The 25318-nt window shown below is 40.2% G+C and overlaps 2 pseudogenes; both read left to right on the forward strand.

Moving 5' to 3' along the window:
* The first annotated feature begins 1016 nt into the window (after positions 1-1016).
* On the forward strand, positions 1017-5010 carry LOC104679814 (annotated as a pseudogene).
* Positions 5011-5252: 242 nt separating this feature from the next.
* LOC115897593 lies at positions 5253-13761 on the forward strand (annotated as a pseudogene).
* The last annotated feature ends 11557 nt before the right edge of the window (positions 13762-25318 follow it).

Here is a 25318-nt window from a genome sequence, read left to right on the forward strand (position 1 = left end):
ATCCCAGGCTCCAGTTTTCCCTTGGGGCCCTGAAGAAAGAGGCTGCGGGCCCCTGGTGCCAAGGACAAATAGGGAGCTGGGGCGCCAAGACCTCACCTGGAGGGACCCCAGAGCATGCAGCATGGCTCTTCTTTTGCTACCTTCTTTGCTGACTGTCTCCTCTCCACACACCCCTGCTCTAGTCCTTGCTACACACGCCCTGGGGTTGTGGCCTCTCGGGGGAGTGCGAGCCTGACTGGTTGTCAGGGGCCCCGTATTTCTGCTGTGACTCAGTCCCTAATTTGCTCTTTGATTCTGGACAAGCCGCCTCTCCTTTCTGGACTCGTGTTTTCAGAGGAGGTAGTGAGTATCAAAGGTGTCTGTTAGCTCTGAGAGTCCGAGATTTAAAGGCCGCCTAGAATGGAAACCTCAGGGCCAAGGGCTCCTGACTGTCCTTTTCTTGCCTATACCTGCTGTGAAGAACCGTACCTGGCCGATAAGTGCTCAGTGAATGTTTATTGAATGAACACACTTTTCTAAATGACAAACCGGCGGAAGAGGGGGCCTTTCTCAAACTCCATCTCTACAGGTTTATGTTCCTGTCCTCTCAAGAGATTCCAGATTCAGACTTTGAGTTCTGTGGCTGTGGGCAGAAACCAATAAAGACCCAAATCCTCTGTCCTTGGGCGCTTGAGGAGAGTTGACCAGATCGTGTTCCCATTGGGTCTGAGAATTTTGCCTTTAAAATTCATTCCCCGCCCCTGCCTACCGCTTCCTGGCCTGGGGAATAGAGTTGAGGGAGCCACCCTCAGTCACCTTAATTTGACTCTCCCCACAGAAACAACAGAAGAAACAAGTGGAACATCAGCTGGAAGAAGTAACGTGATTTCTTTGTTTACTCACAACATGACTGCTGGGTTTGGGGGACACTCAGATGTAGAGGCCCCAGTCTCCTCTCCCCCACTCCCAGCCTGGGGAAGAAGGGTCACCCCTCAGATTCCACCCCATCCCCACAGGGTCCCTGATAACCTGGTCCCATGGGTGGGCCTGTCCTGGGGCATTGGTGGCTTTCTGGGAGCATGTCTCTTGCTGTGCCGTCTCTGCCTACCCCTGGTAAGAGCTCTGTCTTCCTCTTCCTATAGGAAAAGAAGGCAAACAACGAGAAACAGAAAACTGAAAGGGAGCTAGAGGTGAGTGGAGGGTGTGAAGTTTTCTCCTGTCCTCCGGAGAATGTTTATTTCCTTCTCTTTCAGCACTTGCTTGGCTTTTCTCCCAAAGGTTCAAATCCAGAGACTGAACATGCAGAAAAGAAAACTAAGTACAGACCTGTATCACACGAAACGTTCTCTCAGATACTTTGAAGGTGGGAATCTGGGCACCCTGTCATCCTTCAACCTGGCACTTTGACAGGTCTTTAGGGGGAGTCCTTTGGGCCCCATCTCAACTCTCTCATTACAGAAGAGTCCAAGGATCTGGTCAGCCGCCTGCAATGTTCATTGCAGCATATAGGAGAGTTAGAGCAGGCTCTGTCTGCTGTCACCGCCACACAGAAGAAGGCGAACCAGGTGAGTCCAACCACCTGCCCCGTCCCCTGGGAGCCCGGCTTCGCAGATGGAGGAGTGAGCCTAAAGGTCCCTTCTGCAGGATGGAGTGTCCTGCCCAGGAGGCAGCATGGCCATGTCTTGCTGCTTTTGTGGGTGGTTGTTAGAGGCAGCCTGGGGCTGAGTCAGCTGCTGTAGTTGAATTCGGGGGCATAGTGGGGAGGGAGCACTGGACACAGAGCTTGGAGGTCAAATGCCTGCCCTGCCCTTACCTGGCTGCGATCTTGGCCAAGTCCTAGGTGGGGTATTGGGTACTTGTTCTGTGAAGGTCCAGAAGAATACCTTTAGTATGTTACCATTTCTGTAGAGACAGGAAACGTGTGCGTGTGTGTGGGTACATATTATGATAGTATACATAAAACATGTCTGCAAGGTTCATAAAAAAACTCAGGAGAGAGCAACAAGGTGGCTGGGAGATACTTCCCTTCTGTACCTTCTGAGTTTTGCACTATGCAAAGGTATCATCATTTCAAAAACTGAGCGAAAGATTAATTGTCCCCTTCCTATCTGTACCTCCAACCCCAGCAAGAAAAATGGGCTTAGAGAATGAGATAGATCTGGGTGTTCAAATCCCAGCTCTGCCTAAGTGATGTTGGGCAAGCGTTTAACCTCAAATACTCCATATTTTCTTATCTATACAATAGCCGTCATCATAGTAACTGTCTCCTATGGTGGTTGCGAGGATTAAATGGGATTGCTAGCATGGGAGCTGGTGAAGTAGTCCAGAAAGGTTCAGCCAGTGGTAACAACAGTAATAACAATAGCAATATTATCTGATCTCTCTGGGCCTCTGTTAGCCAGCTGTGAATTCGATCTCTTTCCCTGTCCCTTCCAAGTTTACTGAGTTCTTTTAAAAACCAGACCATGGGCTTGGAAGTGCGTTGATCTTTACTGACCGAGTTGTATATTGAGCCTAGCCCTAGCCCCTTTAAGGGGCACTGTGTGGAATGGCCCAGGCTCACCAGATGGAAACTTCTCACTCTTCACCATCCAGTTCTCAAGCCGCAGTCAAGCACTTATTGAGTGGCAGTTAGAGCGGTCCATACAGGAGAAGGCACGGCTGAAAGCACGCCTGACACGGGTGAGGTTTTGCAGAGGGAGGCATGTGGAAGGAAGATGATCCCAAGTGGCCAGGAGCAGGTGAGAACCAGTGACAGCCCTTCCTAACTTCTGTGCCCATTCTTGCAGATGAAGGAGTCGCTTAAACAAGCCCAGCTAGAGAGAGATGAATATGCTCAACATATAGAAGAGAGGGCCCGGTGGCAGCAGAGGATGAGGAAAATGTTGCAGGAGGTGAGATCTGACCCTTCAGCTCCCCCATCTTAGATGGGTCACTGGATCTTTCTGGGCATCTGTAACGTGGGAATAGTACAGCCAGAGGTGGTCACGGGTCTGGGTCTTGTGGAGATGGGGACAGAGAGGGAGATGGTAGCCAGCAGCCACCAGCCCCTCTCCAGGGCCCTTTATCCCTGTGCTTTGGGCAGGTTTGCATGTTGAAGAAGGAGAAGAAGCATGATACACATCAGGTAGAGAACCTGGAGAGGAGCTTGTCCAAACTCAAAAACCAGATGGGTAAGATGGGGTGGCGTGACCTGGGAGCAGGCCTGGCATCAGAGGGCTGTGGGGGGGCTTAGAATGCCCCACGGAGGTGGGTGGATGGAAGGGCTTTGAGGCAGAGGGAAAGAGGTCTGTGCCAGGAGACGGCAAGTCTTGTCATCTCCATGAGCCTCAGTGTCCCCATCAGCACAGAGGGCCCATTGTCAGCCACCCACAGTGCTCTCCATCTGAAAGTGGTTGGAAGATTGGCTACCATCCGGGTGCGAGGAATCATTAGCAGTGAGGCCAAGTTTGGGGAGCCTGAGAGGAGCTGTGCACCAAGAGGAGGGTTTTTTTTTTTTTTTTTTTTTTTTTTTTTTTTGGTTTTTGAGAATCCAGAGGCCCTTGTTGTCTGCTTCCTTTCTCAAGCTGAACCCCTGCCCCCGGAGCCCCCAGCAGTGCCCTCTGAGGAGGAGCTGCAGCACCTGAGGAAGGAACTAAAGAGAGTGTCAGCAGAGCTCCAGGCCCAGGTGGAGAACAATCAGCGTGTAAGTCTCCTAAACCGGGGGCAAAATAAGAGGCTTCGGGAGCAGGAGGAGAGGCTTCAGCAGTTGGCTGAGCCACAGAGTGACTTTGAGGAGCTGGTGCGTTGCCCTACCTAGGGAGCCTGCCTTCCTCCCTAGCCCTCCAGGCCTTTGTTTCCCCACCTGTAAAATGGGGCAATGTAGCCCTCATGTGAAATGTTACTTCTAAAACCACCTGTGAGCCAGAGCCCTGCTCTGGTGGCTGTGGGAGAGAGAGATAATTTTTCTAACCTGCCTCCACCCTTCCCGGTGCCATGGGAGGCAGACACCAAGTTCTGGGGTCTCCAGCTGCAGTGGGTGGCTGCTGATTGCTTCTCTTTGTCCAGAACAACGAGAACGAGAGCGCACTGCAGTTGGAGCAGCAAGTAGAGGAGCTACAGGAGAAGCTGGATGAGGTGAGGGAGATGGTAACCTCTGCCCCATCCAAGAAGGGCTGGGAGGCGGGCACCAGCCTCTGGGGAGGGGTGTGCCAGGCCAGAGACAGCTCCAGCCTGGGGGCAGGTGACACCAGCCACTTTATGGACCACCTGGAGGAGAAGGTGAACCTGAGGGAGCAGGTGGAGAAACAAGAACTTTGATTCATCCAGTACTGGAGAGAGAGATGCCATCAGTGAGTGGGAGGCCAGGGCACGGCATGGGGAGCTGCAGGGCCCTAGGAGGGGCCCCAGCGTCTGAGTCCTGTTCTCTTGCAGGAAAGTTCATCACCTTATAACAGAGCCAGGGGCCAGTGCCAAAGATGCAGCAATGGGAGGACAACATCATCAGGCTGGCCCAGCACAGGGAGGAGATGAAGGTAGGGTGTGCAACATCTCTGTGGGGGTGGGCGTGGGTGTGAGGGTGGGCACCGGCAGCGGCGTGACAGCTGAGCACCCCTCCGTCCAGGTGAAGCTGCTGGCGCTCTAGGAGATGCTGTTACAGCTTGTGGTGACTACAACAAGGAGAACCACAAATTCCTGGCCACTGCCCAGAACCCTGCTGATGAGCCTGGTCCAGGAGCCCCAGTCCCCCAGGAGCTTGGGGCCGCCGACAAGCCTGGTGGTGAGTAGAGCCCTCAGGCGGGGTGGGCAGGCAGGAGCAGGGAGTGCTGGCACTGCACTCAGATCCCCACCTCCAACTCTCCAAAGATCTTTGTGAGATGAGCCTCACCGACAGCGTGGAGCCTGCACCAGGAGAGGCCAAGGAGGGTTCTCCCCACGACAACCATACTGCACAGCCAGTCTGCACAGGAACACCAGGAGCACCCAGGCTTGGGCAGCAACTGCTCTGTGCCATTCTTTTGCTGGGCTTGGCTGCAGAGAAGAAGGAGATAAACATCACAATCATCAAAGAGCTGGTCAAGAAACTTTTTAAGAAGAAACAAACTTATGGGGTTAATCTCCTACACAATCCATTTACTTCATTTGCATAGAGCTACTCATTATTATTTGTGTTTCTAATTTATGTTTTATTTGTAAGAAGTTAAAGAGAGTGGGTCTCTGTGGCCTTCACTGAGGTTCACTCTGGCATCATTTAGCATTTTTCTTTTTTAATTTCATAATTGTAGGTCATTAGCATGCATATCGAGTTTGCCCTCACATGGTGGGAGTTCAAACACACAAAGACCCACTGTTTGCACAAAACTATTCTCACTGGTTTGGCATAGGCTGCCATGCTTTTTAAATGTTATTACAGCATGTATGTTCATTATAGAATTCAGATAAATTTTCCTTATATTGTGCTATTGTTTGATCTAATCTTAATCACAGTAAGGTCTTCATTCGCTCAATATGTGGTTTACCCCCAAGTGTGCACTGTTGATTACTTTGTAATATATGCCACCATGAGTACTGACATTAGAGTTGTTTAAAGGCCGAGAACTGGAAACAGACTTTCCCCCATTTTGTGTGTACTGGTGATGGGAGTAATAACGTTTTGGGGGAGCTTTTTAAATCTCGCAGAAGAAGACAGTGGCCTGCTCCGGCAGGTACGTGCGGGACAGAGTGTGTTTCCTTTGTTCCGGTGCCAGGAATGAGCGCTGTACTATGGTAGTTCCCTTAGGATTTGTGTGCGCTCTGGGCTCATGAAGATATTGCATCAGGAGCTGCAGCAGTTGTACTCTTCCAATGACCTAAAAAGGGATTATTTCTGAGGAATGAAAGGTTCGCATCATTGACTGTGGATGTGGAAAACCTTTCCTAGCTTAGAGCATTTGTATCTATAATATATTTTAAAGTCAGAGTTCATGTTACCTGTTTTAATTACATGACTACATACATGTCCCAGTTCACAGAAGGGCGCTGGCTGGCATTCTTCTTAATGTATTTAGTAAAGATCGTAAGAAATCCTTTATGAGTTTAAATGTCCCAGGAACACGTATACAGGCTGTAGTCAAGAATAAGTTAAAGTGAAGGAAAGCTGTGTGACACCTGGCATTCCTCTCTGTTCACGGAGCTTCTTTGAGGCTTGAAGATTGATTTTACCATCTAGACCTCTCTGGCTAATACCTATTCTTCAAACACCTTGGTTACTTTGACATAGGAATTTACTTCTTTTCCTTGAATGGAAAACACTTTCAAAAATAATAACATTATTATAAACGAATATATGTGAGAGTACTTAGTTGAAACAAAAAAGTTTTAGTAGACAGTGTTACACTATCTTTGAAAATCAAGGGGAAGTTTATGCAACTTAAAATGTTTACAAACTGCAGAGCAATCTACTGTTTGTGAATGTCAATGTATTATCAGGAAACATGTCTATACAATCACAGAGTAATATTTCCTCACAAACTTCTTTATGAAGAGTGAAATATGTTTTTGTTCCTGTCGGTTTCAGTTAGGGACATATTTTGTGCAATATTTATGTGATTGTGCCTGTGCACGATGAATGAATGAATTTCAGTCACACATTGCCTAAATCGTAACTTGGTGATGCTCGGGAAAGACTCAACAGTTAAAACTTCATGAAGTTCTAATGTCTGTGCTCAAAACACATCACAGTATTAGGATGTAGGGAGATATGTACGTGTGCTCCCTGGGTGGGGATTTCTAGTTACTAGACCAGCTCCAGTTTTAGCATTTGGCATCCCCACGATACTTTTATAAATATGATATTAACAGAAGAGCAAAATACGATTTTACGATGGAATAACTGATTTGCCTGCATTCACTGAAAAAGTGCTAATATTGGGTTCTTATGACTTCAACTGACTCTTTCAAATTGTATGAATGTATCAACATATCAGATAAACCCAGTTTCAGAATGATAAAGAAAAATGTTAGACCACATAATGCAGCTAATTAATAGTGGTATGATTAATAGTGCTACTGTGTTTTTCCTTCTGTTGGAGCACAAGAACATTCAATAGAATTTTCACTAAAGAGGAGCTGTGAGTATATTAGTGGGAGTGGGAAGTGGAAGTGTCATCTATGTTTTAAAAGGTGGCAGATCCACAATATATAGTGAAAAATGGGGAGAAGGAAAAGCCAAAACAAATGAACTCATTTAAAAACATTATCTGCATTACCCTGGAAGTTATCAAAATTGTATATGCTATATCAATATATTTTTGGAACCATTTTATGAAGTATTCTTGATAGAGTTTGAATGCATTTAATGCATGCTCTTTTTTTCAGGTGTCCAAAGAGAAGTGCGCTTTTTGCAATAGATCGATATTCTCTAAGCCTGCTTCCCACACCAACTAATATCAGATTCACTAGAGTTTATTAAGAATAGACTTCTAGCTCTTACTCACAACCAAATTCATCATAGTTTTTGGGAACTAACCCAGGTATCTTCATTTTCAACCAGCATCTAAGATTTGGCTAGTAAGTTGTGAGAGTCAACAGATTTTACTTTTTTTTTGATATGATATAGATGTAGGCAGAAATATCTAAATAGGGTTATAATCACCCCAAATCTTTTTTTCAGACTATTATAAATGACCACAAAAATTTTGTTCCATGTGAAAAGATTACCTAATGAATGAATAAGTAACTTGGAATGTTAAAGAAAATGGACAGACACTCATTCACACATGTATGTAGAGGAAGTGCACTGCAGTAGAAGAATTTCTTTTCTAGATTAATGGTTGTAAATGTCCCCAGTCAAATATTAGTTAATAAGGCAACATTGTCCTTTGAAAAATAATTTGAGAAATGACAATAATTTACATTTCTGCTACAAATTTTTACCTCTGATTGCTAAATGATCTAACAACTACCCATTGTTCTCCCTGTGTTTGTTTTCTAGTGTAAATTTGGTAGACTTAATTACAGGTGACAGTAGTAGCATTTTTGAGGAATGACAATCTTGTGCATTTTAATGCATAATTATGAAAGCACTCTTGACAAATGAATTGATCACCCACACAAAATAGGCATAGGTGTAAATGCGGGTCAGTCAAATGCAAGATCAATCATGTGAAGCAATATTTTCCAACAGTTCTTTAGAGAGATATTCAGAGAAACAACAAGGAACGTACGTTTCAAATCATCTTGGAGATGCTATATCTTAAAACATACTAAGTACATTTTTGTTTGTTTTTAGCTGCAAGATTTCTTAAACAATGAACAGACCAATGTGCAGTGAATTTCTTGGAGGCAACTGTATAGTTCACCGTTGAATGTATTTGGCAACAAGACATTTTTGCAGTTATCTTGTGGGACTAGGATAATGTGAGATGGATTCAGAAAATCTGAATTTAAGAGTATACAGCTCTGATGAACCACATTATCTATTACTTCTAGCCGGTTTAAGATCTGTCTTTCTAGGAAAAAAAATGAATTTTAGATTTGTGTACTACATGTAGTATGGCCCATTATAAAAGTTTAAAAACCTTCCCTTATCCTTCTTTTTCCCCAAAGCATATATAATTCTTTTGCCTTGAGAATGAACAATGGTTTTTCATCATTTCAAACATGATTGAGTAACCTACAAAGACCCAAATACAGTGGGAAAGGCAGAAGAGAGTACCAATTCATTGGTTATTGATTACAGCTCTGCTGATTTTGTGCCTTCCCATCTTTGTCATTTTTATGGGTTCCAGCATATTCCATCTGTTGAGCACCTATCTCTCTGTGTCTTTGAACTGACACTGAACACGTGGTGGACTCTAATTAGTTCTTTTAAAATTTCCTGGAGAATGCTCTTACCTGTTTATTTGAAATCTCATGGTCTCTTGACAGCTCTTTACTATCTACACTGTTATGCATAATTCAAAGATAGAGAAAACACAGTGGACATTTAGATCAACTAACTCACACTACAAAAGAGGAAATACAACATATTACTTCTTCTCTACTCCTGCCCATGAGACTTTGCAATGTAATCATGATTCTTTGAAACCTCGCTGATTTCTACAGTCTCCAGACCTAAATTCTCCCAAGTGATATCTTCAAACTACTGCTTAGGACATGGCCTGTCCCTAGAGGAGAGTGAGGTACTCCCCAATCCCAGCCACTCACATAGAAATGTTTATGGGACTAGGACTAAGCTAAAAATTCATGAGGCAATGAACTGTTTCTGAGCCAGGTTTAGCATTGTTTCACATCTCTGTATTCCATAACTTAGCTTTGCAGCTGCTGCCTAGCACAGAGAAAGTCCTCAGTATCTTTGTGTTAGAGGAATAACCAGAAAATAGAGATAAATAAATTGAAAGCAACAGCTAGAGTAAATTATATAATCAGAGCTAATTTTCAACAATACAAACTGTATTCCTTGAAGGACATGGTCCAAAATTTATTTTTTTAAGGTAGAAAAATGATTATCTTCTTTACTATATTTCCAAAAAGCATGATTAAGCCCTCATCAATTTCTGTGGCTGTGATCAGATATTTTATACTCCAGATAATTAGTGGACAGTTTTGCACCTTTGATTTGATATTATACCATCAGTATTCAACAGTTATTTTAACCACTACTGAAATATTTTAAATCCACTGCCATTTAATCGTAGTGATTATCCTTTCTGCAGAAGTTTCCAGTGACAGAGAACTATCCTGTGTTTGACAGCCAATGATGAATAGTGCTTTTTTGACACTAAGTTTTCAGGCTAACAAGTAAATGAGGATCCTTCACATTTTCTTTGCTTTGCCTTGCCAAGTGTCAAAACTGTAAGTCCTCTGGCTGACATCTGACTTGGTGAAACTATAACTGTCTCATTGGTTGTGGCTCTGTTAGAGAAAAATTATATATAATCAACTTTTCAGCTCAGATGAATTTCTCAGCTATATTGCTTACTTTTGTTGGTCACAGAATTAACTGGAAAATGTATTTTCCTCTCTAATCTCCCTTAGAAAATAATAATTGAATTCATTTCCCACACATAAAAACTCTCATCTCCTGCTTTGTTTTTTTTATAAAGAGAAACTTTAGCACAAAATACATATGGCCCAAAGATGTTTTGAAACATATACTGAATATACTCTACAAAATTTTAAATATATATGTGAAAAGTTCTCATGAATATGTAACATAAAAGGTAAAATGAAAATTGGCTTTTTGAAATATTAATCAGTTTAGAAGTGGACATTAGGAAATAGTTCATTCGTTTTTTGATGCATATGCTAATGAGCCTTTAGGGAAGGCTATGGTGTGAAATCTATGATTCAGGGATTCAGATTTTCTCAGGGAATTATGTGCAATTAAAAAACAACATTTAATGGGTGTGGTATAAAATTGTCCTAAGTGATTCTATTCCAAGGGGAGGAAATCATATTTTTCTAACATTGAAACTAACTAAGAGAAGTTTGGAGAGAATTCAGAAAATAGGAAAGCAATTTAGTTTCAGAGAATTAATTGCTGTAATACCAGAATAGTAAACCTGGAGTTTCAAGTGTGTTATATATGATGACCAGGTCCTAAGACGTCATTTTTCTTACCTTTGGTAGGATAGAAAAAGACTATGATGGCTTGTTACGTTCTAGAATTCTTATTAGATAATTATGTAAGTTGTGTTATTTAATGCTTCCTACAAGTCAAAGAGATATTATTTTATCTCTTATTTTGCAGATTAGGGCACAATATTTGAATATTAAGTCATAATACCTAATGTTATAATGCCAGGGAAGGGTTGAGCTTAAAGTCCAATCTGAATGCAAAGACAGTGTTCTTTCTATGAACTCTTCAATTATATAGTCTGCATAAGAGAACTCTCTTCACTGAATGAATTAATCCATTTGGTTACTAGAGTAAAGCTGGTATAATTTAATTTCTCAAAGACCTTAGCTTAACACAGGAACATAATAAATTAAAATAGAGTAAAAATCTTTTGAAATAACTATGATGTATCTCTCAGGATAATAAAAAAAGGGAGGATCACTTCAAGGTCCAATAGTAGTAGATGGATGATTAAACAAATTATGCTCTGTCCATATACATGGTAGACAGATTTAAATCATTAGTTGTACAATATAAACTTTTAAATATGTCAACAGATGTTATAGTAAAACATTAAGGGAAAATACTTAATACCAATGAAGGGATCTCTTAACCTAATATTTAACACTTCATCACTTAATAGGATTTTGAAGAACACCTTATTTCTTTGTTCTTTTTAATTTAGAATCACACAGATTTTTACATATAGCATATATATATAGTATAGCATATATATTTTTATTTTATTTTATTTTATTTTGAGACAGAGTCTCGCTCTGTCGCCCAGGCTGAAGTGCAGTGGCCAGATCTCAGCTCACTGCAAGCTCTGCCTCCCGGGTTCACGCCATTCTCCTGCCTCAGCCTCCTGAGTAGCTGGGACTACAGGCACCGCCACCTCGCCCGGCTAGTTTTTTTTGTATTTTTAGTAGAGACGGGGTTTCACCGTGTTAGCCAGGATGGTCTCGATCTCCTGACCTCGTGATCCACGGGCCTCCGCCTCCCAAAGTGCTGGGATGACAGGCGGGAGCCACCGCGCCCGGCCTTTCCTAGGAAATGTTTTGTTTCCATCTCTAATATTACTTACTGGTCTTTTCAGGTTTTGGAGCTCTTCATGGTTCATTCTTGCTAGATTGGATGTGTCTAGGAAAGTATCCATTTATTCTAGATTTTCTAATTTACTGGCTCCTACTAGCCTCTAATGATCCTTAGAATTTCTACAGTATCAATGATAATGTCCCCTTTTTCATCTCTGATTTTATTTAGTTTTTTTCTGTCTGTGTGTGTGTGTGTGTGTGTGTGTGTGTGTGTGTGTGTGTGTGTGTGGCTAAAGGTTAGTGGTTTATCTTTTTTTAAAAACGAAGTTTACATTTTGTTGATTTTTTTTTTTTTTTCATTTCAATTTCATTAATTTCTGCTCTTACCTTTACTCTTTCCTTCCTCTATACTTATTTTGGGTCTGGTTTATTCTTGCTTTTCTAGTTCTTTAAGATGTACCGGCCCCAGGGTCCCGCCGAGCCCAGGCGGCTCCTCCGGTATCCTGCGCGCGGGCCGGGCCAGCCGCGCCCCCCGGTCCCTATGGCAGTTCACGGGCCTGAGGCCGGCGCCGCTACCGGCGCGGGGACGGCGCTGCTCCGGGGGTTGGAGCCGCGCGCCGCTGGAGGAGCTGCTGTGGGGGCGGGGTACGGGCGGCTCGCGGGGCGGCGCGGGCCTCGCGCGGCCCCTGGGGCTGTGGGCTCGGGCGGCAGCTGCAGGTGCGGAGCTCTTGAGCCGGGCCGGCCGCTCCTTGGCTCCCCCGCGCCGGGTTCCCAGGTCCCACCGCCACTGCCTGGGCGGGAAAAGAGGCCTTGCGGCAGCGGCCGGAGGCGCCTCCCGGGGAGGAGACGCGGCTGCGATCCGCGGCGGCCTGACTCTGGGGCCACGAAGTTCCTGGGGCTGGTGTAACCTGAGCGCCCGAGGCTGGCAGGTGCAGTTGGATTTCTCACGATGTCCAGTGTTAGCTCCATGTCTTCCCCCTTCTTCCCGGGTAAGGTCATCGATGCCATCTATACCAGCCCCCTGTGGACTACAGCGTCAGCCTGACCCGCCTCTGCCTTAGGCTCAGTGGCCTGTTGCTGTGTGGTGCAGCCGCCAATGCCATTCATGTCTACCTCTTGCAAACTCCAGGTCAGCGCATTGGGAATAGGCTGAGAACTTCATTCTCCTCCCTTCTGAGGCAGGGTTGCTTTCTTTGACGAGATTCGCACAGGAGAATTGATTAACCGCCTCTCATCAGACACTGCACTCGTGGGGCGCTCCGTGACTGAAAACCTCTCAGATAGGCTCAGGGCCGGGGCCTTCTGTAGCCATCAGTATGATGTTTCGTGTCTCACCTGATCTGCCCACCTTTGTTTGGAGCGGTGCCTCCAGTGTCAATCATTGCTGTAATTTATGGACGATATCTACGGAAACTGACCAAAGTCACCCAGGATTCCCTGGCACAAGCCACTCAGCTAGCTGAGGAATGTACTGGCAGTGTAAGAACTGTTTGAGGTTTTGGGAAAGAAATGACTGAAATACAGATATATGCCAGCAAAGTGGACCACGTGATGCAGTTAGCAAGGAAAGAGGCATTACTCTGGCTGGCTTCTTTGGAACAACTAGGCTCTGCGGAAACCTGACTGTGCTTTCTGTCCCGTACAAAGGAGGGCTGCTGATGGGCAGTGCCCACATGACCGTGGGTGAACCCTCTTCCTTTCTAATGTATGCTTTCTGGGTTAATGTATGCTTTCTGGGTTAATGAATGCTTTCTGGGTTGGAATAAGCATTGAAAGTCTGAGCTCTTTCTACTCAGAGCTGATTGAAAGGACTGGGTGCCGGGGGCGCCTCTGGGAGCTCTTGGAGAGAGAGCCCAAGCTGCCTTTTAACGAGGGGGTCACCTTCAATGAGAAAAGCTTCCAGGGTGCTTTGGAGTTTAAGAACGTGCATTTTGCCTATCCGGCTCGCCCAGAGGTGCCCGTATTTCAGGATTTCAGCCTTTCCTCCGTCAGGATGTCACAGCACTAGTTGGCCCAAGTGGTTCTGGCAAATCAACAGTGCTTTGGCTCCTGCTGAGGTTGTACGACCCTGCTTCTGGAACTATCAGTCTTGATAGTCATGACATCTGTCAGCTAAACCCAGTGTGGCTGAGATCCAAGATTGGGACAGTGAGTCAGGAACCCATCTAGTAAACCACATGAGAAACTTTAATGCAAAACAGTGTTGCAGGAAAAAAAAAAAAAAAAAAAAAAAAAAAAAAAAAAACTGAGACTGAAATATGTAAACCATATATCATGTTATTTGAAAAATACTTTTTTCCACAGTGTGTAAAATAGTGTTTTGAAACGTACCTGTTCTCAAGATCTTTTTATTCAGAGTTTTAACAATTGTAACTTTTTAAATGTCTGTAGCACCGAAGCTATTTTCAGATTTTGCATTTTCTTTTAATGTGGAATATTTTAATATAGCATGGCACCTCATTTTCTTTTGCCTGAAGATTGAAGCTATTGTCAAATGACAACTTTAAAAAGGGAATTATAAATAAAAAGCCTGATTATTTTAGGCCAGTTTACCAATCACTGTGTAATTCTTCTGGCAGTATTCTACCTAAGTTCAATTTTACTAGATAGAGTAATGGAAAATGAAAATTTAACACTGTATTCTGATAATCTCATGAAGCAAACTATTTAACATCAGCTGGAAAGAAGGGAACATTTCTAGTGCCTGTCTCCTGTGTCTTCAAAGGTGTGAGAGGTGAGGAATATGTGTTCCTGTGGGAACTATGTTTGAATATGCAGTTTTCAACATTTTGGCACATGAAATCCTAACAAGTTTTTAAAAGGGCAGAAACTTTATTTTTTGAACAGGAAAACCTATTTTTTGAACAGGAAAACCCATTTTTTAAATTCACGTTTGACTTCTGGGAAGCAAGGGACGAACTGTTAGGTATTATTAAGAATGAATGATTTTCTCATTTGTTTGAAGGCATGTATTTTGAAAAATATCTTAGAAATTTATAATTTCAAGACAAATTGAATCTTATAACACTTTTGGAATTTCATTAATAAGGCTAAAATCTGAGGAATGTAACTAAGTTTCAGCCGTAAGACGTTTCAGTTTGGAAGTCCTTGCTATTCAATAGAATAACAAGAAACCTTCAGAATGTATCACTCTCCTGAAAAGATATTAATAAACCCTCTTTTATTTATGGTTATAGTTTTATTTATAGTCTGAAAATTACTAAAGCAATGCTGACAACCATTGAATTTGCCATGTTTTTTATTCAGTGCTGTTAATGTGCTGTTGCCTGAAGAAAAAAGTGCTTTTTCTCCATTGATGAGGCTAGACCCTAAGAAGTAATTAAGTCAATGGAAATCAACTGGAAGTTTTGCCATGAACTAAGCATTTATTAGTTCCCTGATTAGACTGGAAGAAGAAACCGCTATTTCATGACAAGTATGGATTATATTTTATTCTTCATAATTAGTGAATAAAATTTATAGGAATGAATGAATGTGGTGTTTTCTGAAATAGTCAACAGTACATCTGTGACAATCATTTTAACAAGCTCTACTTGTGTTCTTTATAAAGCGTGATTTTCAGAAAGCAAACAAAACACAATTACAAGGTTGAATCTGAGGAAAATAATCCTTGTGCCATGGAGGTATTTACAAAATTGCATTGCATTGTTATGATACATGATGTTCAATTATATCTTTAGGTAATATTTATATCATAGATTAAAATGTATAGTGAACTTAAAAAATGTATCAGGTTATTTGAGGTTTTTCACTTTTTTTGATCTTGGAAATTGTAAGTATAAATTTCCCTCTTACTACTGCTTTTTGCTGTATGCCATAGGTTTTGGTATGCTGCGTTGCCATTTTCATTGGCTTCAATACATTTTTCAATTTCTTCTTAATTTCTTTGTTGAAATTCTAAGGATCATTAAAGGCTACTATGAGCAACCATAGGCCAATAAATTAGAAAACCTAGAATATAAGGATACACATAGATACAGAAAAAAATCACATTATCAGTTTATTCTTAAATAGGCTTTGGTAATTTGTCTCTTTTAAGAACTTTAAACTGCCAAATTCGTGAGTATGGAATTATTCATAATAGTTATCATTTAAATACAGAGGTTCTGTAATATTTCTTCTTTTATTGGTCTTTTTTTCTTAGTCTTACTAGTATGTAACAACTTTATTGATCTTTTCAAAGTAACATTTGTTTCACTTTGTGAATTTACTATTTACTTCCAATTTCTTTCTTTGATTACCTCTATTTTATTTTTTTCAAATTATGCTTCAATTTATTTGTTTCTTATTTTTTAATTGACTTTTAAACCTACGTATTTTTCCAATACAAGAAGTTCAAGTAATAAATTACCCTTTCAATTTAACTCTGCACCACAAATATGTAGCTGTGTTATAATTTTATTTTTAACTGACACATCATAATTGTGCATATTTGTGTACATAGTGATGTTTCAGTACACATAGTGTATATATTTAATTACCCTGATGAGATGATAGTAATTAGCATATCCATCATTGCAAACATTTATCATTTCTTTGTTTTGGGAACATTCAATATCCTTTGCTAACTATTTGAAACTGTATATGGTTGTTACTATTGTCATACCATAATGGTATAGAGCATTAGAACTTATTATTCCTATCTAGCTTTAATTTTGAATCTTTTAACAAATCTCTTCCTATCCCTTCCTTCCTCTTACACTTCCCAGCCTCTAGCATCCTCTGTTTTAACTTCTGTAAGATCAAAATATTTTAGCTTCTGTATATGAGTGAGAAGGTGTAATGTTTACCTTTCTTTTCTTGACTCATTTCCCTCACATTATATCCTCCATTTCCATGCATGTTGCTGTGAAGGACAAGATTTCCTTCTCTTTTATGGCCGAATAGTACTTCATTGTGTATGTATGTATGTATAACATAACTTTTCCTTCCTTCCTTCCTTCCTTCCTTCTTTTCCTTTTCCTCTTCCTCTTCTCCTTCCTTCCGTCCTTCCTTCCTCTCTCTCTCTCTCTCTCTCTCTCTCTCTCTCTCTCTCTCCCTCCCTCCCTCCCTCCCTTCCTCCCTCTCTCTCTCTCTCTGAGATGGAGTCTTGGTCTGGAGTACAATGGCGTGATCTTGGTTCACTGTAACCTCTGCCTCCTGGATTCAAGTGATTCTTCCACCTCTGCCTCCCGAGTAGCTGAGGACGTGCCACCATGCCCAGCTAATGTTTATATTTTTAGTAGAAATGGAGTTTCGCCATGGTGGCCAGGCTAGTCTTGAACTCCTGACCTCCAGTGATCCACCCACCTTGGCCTTCCAGAGTGCTGGGATTGCAGGCATGAGCCACCGTGCCCGCCCAATATACCACATTTTCTTTAACCATTCATCTGTTGTTGGACGCTTATGTTGATTCCGTATCTTGGCTATTGTGAATAGTGCTGAAATAAACATCTAGGTGCAGATATTTATTCAATATACTGTTTTCCTTGATTATATTTTTTCTAAATTATCTCTTGATTTCTTTTGTGAACTATGAGTTAGTTTTTCATGTTATTTACAACTATTTGGGGATTTCCTGTGTATCTCATGTCATTGATTTCAAAGTAAATTTTATTGTGATCAGAGAATATATTCTATAAAATCTAAAACTTAAATTCATTTAAACTTACTCTTTGATTCAGCATTTGGCCTATGTTGGCGATGCTTTCAATACACAAGAAAACAATGTATATTCAGCATTTTAAGTATAGTTTTTATAAATGTCAATAAGATCAAGGTTATTTATAATGAAGTTGAAATATTCCATAGCCATATGATTGGTTTGTCTTACTGTTCTATCAGTGATGAACAGAGGGATGTTAAAATCTTTAATTATTACTGTCATTTATCCATTTCTCCCTTCAGTTCTGCTTACTTTCCTTCATGAATTATGAGGCTTTATTAAGTGGGTGTCCCTTTTGGAATATTATTGTCCTCTGATGAATTGGTTATTTCGTAATTATGAAACGCCCCCATTTTCTCTTATAATGCACCCTCTTTTCCAGTCTACATTGCATTTTGCTAATACAGCCACACAAGCTTCCTAATACTTGCTGTGGATATGGTTTATCTTTTCCTATAGGTTTACTTTTCACCTGTGTCTTTATGTTTAATGTGTGTTTCTGGTAGACAACATTAGATGTCTAATATGACAATCTCTACCTTGTACTTGGATAATTTAGTTCATAAATATGTTAAATGAAAGGTGTTGCCAGTTTTAAAAACTGTACAATCTGTTTCTTGTTTCTCTTATTTTTGCTTAATTGCATTTTAAGTATTCATTTTAAATTGCATAATGAGTTAGTAGCATTGCTTTTGTATTGAGTTAATCGTATTACAATAATCATCAACTTATGCTTAACCTAAATTTTACTTAGAGGTAATTTTTTACAACTTCATATATAATGTAAAAAACAACTTCATATACAATGTGAAAAATCCTTTTTCTATGTTTACATTCTCTCCGGTGATGGATAGTGATGGCTACTTTGTCAAATCAAAACAAGGCAACATTTTACTAAAACGTGATCTGTGCTCCACCTATCCTATTCATTTGCACCAAGAACTTTTAGGGCAGAAAAGTATTCTGCATGATACTATACTGGTATTGCATTTGCCCAAACTCATAGAACCTATGACAGCAAGAGTGAACCCTAGTGTAAACTATGGACCTAGGTGATAAGGATATGTCAGCTAATGCAGGTTCACTGGCAGTAACTAATGTGCCACTCCAGAGGAGAATGACCACAGAGGGTCAGGCTGTGCATGTGTGGACACAATGATGTCTGAGAAATCTTTGTAGCTTTCTTTCAATTTTGCTGTGAACTTACAACTGCCCTAAAAAGAAAGTCTATTAAAACAAACAAAAAAACCCAACAACAACAAAACCTGATGACCATAACATTTCCTTTATTCCCCGTCTTTTGTGATTTTTTTAGTATAAATTTTTCTATGCACATCATAAACCCCACAATAAAATGATATCTTTTTCAACTTAAATACTCAGTTTCCCTTCAACGAAATTGGCAGATAAAAAAAGTATTTCCTGTTACTCATATACTTATCATTTCTGTGCTTTTAATTTCTTCTAATTTGGAGTTTAGATTCAATGTTATTTCCCTTCAGGCCAAAAAACTACTGTTAGCATGTTTTGTAGTACAGATTTGCTGGTGACAAATTAGCCCATTTAATTTTTCTGAAAATGTCTTAATTTTACATTCAACTTTGAAAGATATTTTAACAACATATAGAAACGAACCCGATGCTCTGTCATCTCCAAATACTTTAGTAGAATGATTCTCAACCAGGGGGAGTTTTGCCCTCCATGAAACATCTGATAATATCTCAAGATATTTTTAGTTGTTAGTCTGGAGAATGGTGTGAGGAAGTGCTACTGTCATTTAGTTATTAAAGGAAAAGCAAGTCGCTAAACATCCTACAATTCACAGGAAATGCCCACAACAAAGAATTAAATGGCCCAATGTCAAAAGCGATAGTGCCAAAGTTGAAAAACTCTGCTTTCATATATATTTTCTACAAACACAATTGTGTGTCTATATGTGTATATACAGATATATAATTCTATACATTACAAATCTATTACAGTAATATGTGTGTGCCCCCCCCACACACACATGCAATACATGCACAATACAACAAACAAAACCAGAAAATTATTATTAACATATTCTTGCATCTAATTCTCAAGCCCCCCATTAAAATTTCACCAATAGTCAGCCAGGTGCGGTGGCTCATGCCTGTAATCCCAGCACTTTGAGAGACCGAGACGGAAGGATCACAAGGTCAGGAGTTCGAGACCAACCTGGTCAACATGGTGAAACGCCATCTCTACTAAAAATACAAAAATTAGCTGGGCATGTTGGCAGGCGCCTGTAATCCCAGCTACTCTGGAGACTGAGGCAGGAGAATCGCTTGAACCTGGGAGGTGGAGGTTGCAGTGAGCTGAGATGGCGCCACTGCACTCCAGCCTGGACAACAGAGCGATACCAGCCTGGACAACAGAGCGATACTCTGTCTCAAATAAATGAAAATAAAAAAGAAAAACATATTGTGTATTATGTAGAGGTAGAAGTTTCAAGAATATTATTAACTAAATTTCTGCCTACAAAATTCTACACTGAAATAAAATATTTTCTTTTTCTAATAAAAATAAGAACAGAGTTTACTGGTTTATAACTCAAAATGGAATCAACTAGCATATTTGCATTTATATCACAAAACAGTACAAATTCTGAACTCAATATCTCCAGTACTGCGAAACAATAACAGTATTCACTTTATTGTGTACATGTAACTAACAGTAAAGAAGACTGCCCAGAGCAACTTTCTATATTGGATAATAGATAACAGAGAAATCTGTATTGGATAATAGATAAGAGGAATTAATTAACTCCAGATTTGATTAAAATGATAAAATACCTCTCAAGAATGATTATATTTAAATTCTGAAATGTAAACTTTATACCATTTTACTATCATTGTAAACAAATTAATCCGAAAGTTATATCCACTGCTATTGGTGTTCTAAGGAATTGTTGACACTCTAGGCAGGATCTAAGTGGCTACACTCATTCAGCTCTGCCCCAGAAGTCCTGCATCCTTTCTGATACTTCCGTAATTAAATTACATATACACTACATTCTCTTTCAAGAGGCTTTTATTGGCCAGGAAGATTAACCACTCCATTCTCTGTTCCCATTATAATCTATACAGCTTTTTATTGCACACGTAGTTATGTACTGTTATATTTTTACTTATTTATTACCTCTTATCCAACAATATACATTTTAAGAGGAAGAGAAATAACATTCTTTTGAATCTCCGGTGTTTAGTACTATGGAGAACTCAGTGACTGGCCAATAGCAGAAACTCAACAGTAACTTAATACATCTTTGTTATGTGAATGAAAGGAAAGAAGGGAGGAAGAATAACGGAAATTATTATAGTTTATGGAGTCCATTTAAGTGCCATGACTTCTTTATGGCAATTACTGTCGTAACAACCTTATGAAATACCAATTATTATCCTCATTTTACAACTAAAACAAAACAAAAGCTGATGATCAGAGAGTTTAAGCACCTTGCCTGAATTTGCACAGTCCATCCTGTGTATTTGGGATGCAAATAATTAGTATCTCTGACTCCAGAGCGATGCTCAGGACATGACAATGTTCAGAAGGTATGTGATGCGTGCCATAGGCTCTTCCTCCTAAAACACGCTTGGTTAATACCTTCACTGTGGACTAGATATTAGGATCCATTTTTTGCAGATGAGAAAGAAAACAGAATAAAATTAAGAGGAAAAAGAATCAACCTCAATGAGTGTTTTATTCACATCTATGAATCCTATTGTGCTCTTACTTGATGTGATTAAGTGTCATTTGCTGTCACACAAAATAATTATTGCTATATTACCCTTAATCATAAACATTTGCTAAGCACATTTTTTTTTCAATAACTGTATTAGCCAGAGCGCTTTTGGTGGTAAATGCAAGACATTCAACTTGAATGTACTTAAGCAACACAGGGAATTATTTGGCTCACATAAACTACAGAATGCCTCAATCAGAGGGAAGAGAAAATTAGAACAGTTGAGATTCTACCTCTCATTTTCTGTTACGTTCCAAACAAATTATCTCAGACGGTTTTTTGACAAGGTTAAAAGCATGATTTCAGACATTATCAGTGCTTATATCCTCATACCTATCTTAGGAGAAAGGAAAAAAATTTCAGCTTTTAGCTTCATTTTGTAAAACCCTGGGGGAGTTTCAAATTGGATTGGATTGGGTCATATGCTCAAAGCTAGACCAGTCATTGTAGCTAAAGAATTAGGTACAATGATTGGACCAGCCCTGGTCAGGTGGCATCATTAAATCAATTAACTGTGTAAGTGTGGAATTGGCTTCATGGGAAAAGATGCTGGCTCCTGTTCTGACCTCAGGGTGGGAGTATGAGAAGTGTATGTAAATTGAAGAATTCAGGACACTTTTCCCAGAATAAATGGGAAGAGTTCAGGGAGAGCAACACACAGACACACACACACACACACGGGAGGTTACGCCTTCTCTCTCTTCCTAGTCTTTCATCTTCCCTATCATTAAGTATATACTGAACGTCATCATCTCTGGACTTTAGTGAACGCCAAGGGTAAAGAACTGACCTTGGGTTGGACGCGGTGGCTCAGGCCTGCAATCCCAGCACTTTGGGAGGCCGAGGCCAGCGGATCATGAGGTCAGGAGATCGAGACCATCCTAGCCAACACGGTGAAACCCCGTGTCTACTAAAAATACAAAAAAATTAGCCGGGAGTGGTGGCGGGCGCCTGTAGTTGCAGCTCCTCAGGAGGCTGAGGCAGGAGAATGGCATGAACCCGGGAGGCAGAGTTTGCGGAGATCGCATCACTGCACTCCAGCCTGGGCGACAGAGCGAGACTCCGTCTCAAAACAAAACAAAACAAAAAAACAAAAACAAAAAAAACTGACCTTCTTTGGGTTATTCACGATCTTTATTCTGCAAAAGTTTGAGATGCCATTATTTATGCCTTTCACTCTTGAAGAGAAGAAGATATTCATGTTATGGACAACGATGTAAACTTTAACTACATAAAATGATGGATGAGATGGTTGAAATAGTATTTCATCAGTTCTAAGTCACAACTCTGACACCTGGTTAAATCTAATATTTGATACATTGCTGTTGGCCAAGTAGCAGCCATGGCACATTGTCACTTCAGTTGATGATGTGCATGGTTAATACTACAAGTGTTGGGCTCAACTGTCGTAGAAGATATCTTCAAAACAGGTTACACTATGGTTCAGCATGAAAACAAACAAAAAAAATGTTGTCTTTGCAGAAAGTTACTGGAACACAGAGGTGATGCATGCATTTGATATTTTTGAAACAAATATTTAGCATCTGAAGAACGAACTCCATTCTGTTTTTTTTTTTCTTTTGGAACAAAAACTAAGTGTTTTAGAAGACCTAAGATAGCAGGATTCCCATAAGTAGATTAAACTATGCTAGGTTACTGATTCAGGTACAATGCAACTAATGGTGGGAGAGATTGCTAGATGTCTTGAAAGAGACAAAAGAAATGTAAGAACACATGAATCTTAAACGACTAAATTATGTAGAATTATTATTAAGATATCACGTCAAACTTTGCCAGGAATGTTCTTTAGTGTACATGAAGTAATAATACATCTGACAACTGATGGAGTCTTTGATGTCAATAAAATACAGTAATAGGGGAAACTGATGTTTACTTCATGGAAGTTACTTTGGCAACATTGTGAAGTAGCAGGATTATGACACTAGTAATCAGATTACTTAAATTTTAATCCTTGGTGCTATCACCAACTAATTGTGCTGTCTAGGGAAAGTCAGTTACAGACTTAGGTCTTCATTTACACGATAAAGATTTTGGACTAGATTATGTCAGAAGTCAGTCTCAAACATGAAGTCACATGATTCTAGATGAACTAAAGAATGTAGAAGTGATTTATGATTTCTTCATTTTAAGAATGATGGTTTGGAAATACTGTAACTTTAGCTTGGTGGTTGGTAATTTCCAGAGGCCAGTATAATATCTTTACTTTCAGTTCGGGAATAATTTATCTAGATCACATACCTAATGTTTCCAGTTGAGATACATTTAGCATGCAAAACAGGCCATATTTTGTATTTTTTTTAACATTCAAAGTGCTTGGTATTTTGATTAGGGTTTATAGATTCAGACAGATTAGTGAGGCAGTAAGCAGGAGAAAGATGCTAAAGAACAGCTAATCAAGTGAGTGGGAAACAAATAGCCAATTACTATAGACTAAGGTTATGATTCAAAAGTATGTGAAGCATTATCATTTTGATGCAGTGCTTTTAGACCAAATGTTGTAACTAGAACAGACAAATGGTTGCACACTAGCACCCTCGAGAATATGGTAATTAAGAACCTAAGATTTTCTAATAAGAGATGGTAATCTTTCTCAGGGGCCACCGGCAGTTTTACTGCTTATTTATTGAAAAGGTGGTGCAATATTTTGAAAAGTCAAGCACAAACGTTTTATTGTATTGGGTTCTTAGGGTCTGAGAACCTGAAGGTCACTTGACTTGTTAGTATGATCCTTTCCCCAGCTTTAATAATGATATAAACTAAATTATCACAAATTCTTTCTACTGAAAAAATGCTGAGACAAAAATAGACAAATGAATTCCACTATCTCTTATGATAGCATTTCCTGAAGCATATTTTTTAAAGTTAGTATGATGCCAACTTTTCAAGAGAACTTATGCCCCTTCATTATTAATTTACAAGAAAAAATTATAAAACATTAGAACTGGCAGAAAGACTAACAATCATGCAATCAATGTTTGATTTTAGAAATCAAGCAAGGTAATACAAAAAGCTTAAATAAATACTCACCCTCATATAACTACTTGATGACAAACTGGATGTGGAACCCAGATCTTTAAATTTTTACTTTAATAACTTATTAATATTTTCACTCTTTTCATTTACTTTAAAACCAAAATAATCTCTAGCAATTGATTATGCCACTCCTTTACCATCCAGTCATTTGACTAGAACTTCCTAAAACGTATTAGAAAATAAAACATCAAACGACAGAAGGAAAATCTCGATGACTCTCAGGCGGAATAAATACAAAGACAACCACATCAATGGTGAATCTCGGTAAAGCTGGTGAAATCAAAACCAAAGAGAAAATACTAGAAGCAGCCAGAAATAAGCCTCTCCTTTCACAAAGAAAAAAAAAAAAAAAAGCAGTAATAAAACTAATCAACTTCTCAATAGTAATACAAAATTGAAATCAGAATGCAATGGTTTAACATCTTTAAAGTGTGAAAGAAAATAACACCTAATCCTAAAGCTCATGTGATATTAAAACATCTCTCCAATGTGAAAGGAAAATAAAGGTGTTTCTAGACAATCAGAAAAGAATGGGAGAGTTTGTTTCTAGAAAACTTACAGTAAAGGCTGGGCACGGTGGCTCATTCGTGTAATCCCAGCACTTTGGGAGGCCGAGGTGGGTGGATCACGAGGTCAGGAGATCGAGACCATCCTGGCTAACATGGTGAAACCCTGTCTCTATTAAAAATACAAAAAAAAAAAAAAAAAAAAAAATTAGCCGGACATGGTGGTGGCGCCTGTCATCCCAGCTACTCGGGAGGCTGAGGCAGGAGAATGGCGTGAATCTGGGAGGTGGAGCTTGCAGTGAGCCGAGATGGCACCACTGCACTCTAGCCTGGGCAACAGAGCGAGACTCCGTCTCAAAAAAAAAAAAAAAAAAAGAGAGAGAGACAGTAAAATCTGATCAAAATCTCTGTTTACATGTTTACATGAGGTTTTGATTGTTCCTATGTTGACATTTCTGTGGTAGAATCTTTAATGTCACTGTTCATAAGCCTTTTTTTGTGAGGGGTGGAGGTTGCGTATTTCCCCAGAGAGAAACACTCGCATTTCCTCTGTTTGGGGAGTGACCTACCTCAGTTCAGAGCCTTTGTGGTTCAACCTGTCTGGATAGAAAACACCCAGCCTTCTGCTCAAACAGGAGACGGGTGGTCACTCCATTCACGGCGAAAGCTTGAAGTCCCTGATGTCTGTTTTAGAGGACTTGCTAGCTAATAAACTTCTGCTCCATACTGCTTGGC

Source organism: Rhinopithecus roxellana, chromosome 5 (genome assembly GCF_007565055.1).
Source record: "Rhinopithecus roxellana isolate Shanxi Qingling chromosome 5, ASM756505v1, whole genome shotgun sequence".
Classification (NCBI taxonomy): domain Eukaryota; kingdom Metazoa; phylum Chordata; class Mammalia; order Primates; family Cercopithecidae; genus Rhinopithecus; species Rhinopithecus roxellana.